A 3,426-nucleotide genomic window follows, 5' to 3' on the forward strand; every position below is an offset into this window, starting at 1 on the left:
ACATATTTTGCTGGTTCTACATTCGGTGCATAGATATTGACCAGGGTTAGTACTTCTTGATCTAATGTTCCCCTGATCAGTAGGTAGTAGCCCTCTTTGTCTTTGATCACTTTCTTGATATTGAATGCAATTTGGTCTGATACTAGAATGGCCGTCCCTGCTCTTTTTTGTTTTCCATTGGCCTGTATAATTACTTTCCATCCTTTTATTCTAAGCCTATGCTTGTCCTGTAGTTGTAGATGTGTTTCTTGCAGACAGCAGAAGTCCGGTTTATACTTCCTAACCCAGTTCTCTACTATGTGTCTTTTAATTGAGAGTTTAGTCCGTTAACATTTAGGGAAATTATTGAGAGAGAGGACTGTTGTGCAGTTGTATTGTGTGGAGTGGTTGTTGATACAATCGGGGGTTTGGATTGTGTAATTTGTCTCTGAGTAAGTCGCTTAGGATCGGCTTAGTTTGCACAAATAGTTCAAGTTTGTTCATGTTTGAGAATGTTTTTAGTCTGCCCTCCCATATGAATGATAGTTTTGCTGGGTATTGGACCCTGGGTTGGAAATTTCTTTCATTCAGTCGTTTAAATATGTCATTCCACTGTCTTCTTGCTTGGATTATTTCAAACGGGAGATCCGGTTTGATTCTTATGTCCTTTCCTTTGTACTTGAGGTTTTTTTTCTCCCTTAATGCTTTAAGGAGTTCCTCTTTCTCTTTGTTTTTTTGCCATTTGGATTATTATATGTCTTGGTGTTGGTTTGTTAGGGTCTATCTTGTTAGGGACCCTCTTGACTATCTGGATTTGCCCTGAAGTTTCTTTCCAGAGGGTGGGGAAGTTCTCTGTTATTAACTCCCTGACTACCTGTTCTTCCCCCTTCTCTATTTCCTCCCCTTCTGGTATTCCCACAATTCTTAAATTGTTTCTTTTATCCTTGTTCATTAGATATTGGATTTTTCCTTCCAGTGCTTTGCCTTTTATTTCTTTGTTGGTTTCTTGATCTTTTTTTTGTTTGCAGTTTTCCTTCGAGTTCTTCGATGTGCTTCTCCAACTCTGTGTTTCTGCTCGTAAGGCTTGTTACTTTGTCTTTTAAATCCTTCACTTCTTTTTGTATCGACTCTCTCATATTCTTTGACATTTCTTCTTTAATTTGGCTGATTCGTTCATCCATGGATTTCTTATATTCGGTAGCTAAGGTTTCTTTCATTTCTTTTAGTAATTCTTGCATTTCCTTCCTCATGACCACTTTTAAGTCTTCTTCCCATGGATCTGTTCGTTTTGGTGGACTTGGGAACTTGCTAGGATTTGTCATGGTGTCTCCAGTTATTAGGGATCTCCTTGATTTATGCATAGTTCTTTGTATTTAATGGTGTGTTTTGGAGTGCTGTGGCTTCTATTTTCGGCCTGCTTGGTCCCCTTCCTGAAGGTGGCTCTAGAAGGGCCTGTTGGGTGAGCTTGTTGAACCTAGCTCTTTCTCCTCCCCTTTGCTACCTAGAGGTTAGCCTTCCCTGTGGGTCTTGTCCCTTTTCTACTCCTTAGTTCTGTCAGCGGTGCAGTTCCGCTCCTGGCCACAAGGGTTGCTGGTGCTGTTGAGCCTAGCTCTCTATCCCCCATCCTCTCTCTGAGAGTCAATGGAGCTCCGCCCCCTCCAAGCCTCTGTTGAAGGAGTTCCTTCCGCCCAACCCTGCGGGCTCTGCCCTACTCCTTGGGGAGTCCCTGGTCCGCTCCAGGGCCCTAGGGGATGGACTGTTTTAGGTCACCTGAGGGTCCAGATGGCTGGCCCTATCTCCCCTGTCTATTCGGGTTGTTCAAGTTGCCCTTCCAGGCGCCCACCCGAAGGAAGGGACCCCCTCAAGCCACTCTCCTCAGCGCTTGTGGTTCCTGGGGAAGGGGCTGGACCAGGCGGCCACTGCCGCTTCTGCCGGTGTTCCTAGGTCCCTGGGGAGGGGGCGGGGCCAGGCAACCCGCGGGGGAGCCGGGACTCACTCAGCCGCTTCTGCCCGCATTCCTAGGTCCCTGGGGAAGGGGCGGGGCCAGGTGACCGCGCGGGGGAGCCGGGACTCACTTGGCCGCCTCTGCCAGCGTTCCTAGGTCCCTGGAGAAGGGGCGGGGCCAGGCGACGCGGGGGAGCCGGGACTCACTCGGCAGCCTCTGCCCGCGATCCTACGTCCCTGGAGAAGGGGCGGGGGAGCTGGGACTCACTCAGGGACTCACTCGGCCGCCTCTGCCGCCTCTGCCGGAGTTCCTAGGTCCCTGGGGAAGGGGCGGGGCCAGGCGACGTGGGGGAGCCGGGACTCACTTGGCCGCCTCTGCCGACGTTCCTAGGTCCCTGGGGTAGGGGCGGGGCCAGGCGACCGTGCGGGGGAGCCGGGACTCACTCGGCAGCCTCTGCCCGCGTTCCTAGGTCCCTGGGGAAGGGGCGGGGCCAGGCGACCTAGCGCGGGGGAGTCGGGACTCACTTGGCCGCCTCTGCGGAAATTCTACACATTCTTATAGTTTTCTATTCTGTTAAGATGGTTAAGATGCTCATTTACCACTTAAGGAACTCTTGTTCAGACATTGTCTTTACAAAATCTCCTAAGGGGATTTAGGTGAGGTTTGTGAGTCACCTTTTGTTTCTTACCATGCACCAGAATATCTGTAGGAGTTAACATTCTGTCTCTGGTGGCTTGGGGGAAATTAGAGAACACAGTTGAAAAGCAGATATAATCTTTAATAGTTTTGTAGTAAGACCAAGAGAATATTTGCAACTAGTCATTTTTCCTTTTAATCAACTTAGTGCATAGAGCAATGTTCAAAATCATGTTGAAGCTAAATTAACTTTCCTTTTTTATCTTATTTTTCACCCTCCTAAGTAAGTTGTTTTCATCTTCAGTCAGCTGTGGTTAATTTTCTGAACACATTATTTTATTTCTCTATATAGCAAAATGCACTTTCTTTTTTGAAAGTTTTCTAAAAATCTCATTCTGGCATTAGTCACATTTGAATCTAGCTTATTAGTAAAGGTCACAGGCTGATGACACTGCTTTGATATTCTTTATTGTTCCCTAGAGCAACATTTCTCAACCAGGGGCCAGACAACACCCCTGAGAATCTCAGGTATATTCAAAGTGAGCCACAGGTGAAAAAGATTATATAAATGGAGGCCACCAGTAAGATTGGTAGGACTTGGGAGCTAAGGAAAGGAAGGGGACCATGATGAAAATAAAATGGCTGAGAGAAATGCTGTTATTAATTCCTTTCATTTATATTTATTTATTTATTATTTATTTATTGGTTTTGGGGCCACACCCAAGGGGGCTCAGGCATTAATCCTGGTTCCGTACTCAAAAATTGTTCCTGCCATAGTCGGGATGCCAGGAATCGGAAATCAAGCCCAGGTCTGTCCCGGGTAGGCCAGGTGCAAGGAAAAAGCCCTATTGCCGTGCTATTTCTCT

The sequence above is a fragment of the Suncus etruscus genome, chromosome 9, assembly GCF_024139225.1.
Source record: "Suncus etruscus isolate mSunEtr1 chromosome 9, mSunEtr1.pri.cur, whole genome shotgun sequence".
In the NCBI taxonomy this organism is placed as follows: domain Eukaryota; kingdom Metazoa; phylum Chordata; class Mammalia; order Eulipotyphla; family Soricidae; genus Suncus; species Suncus etruscus.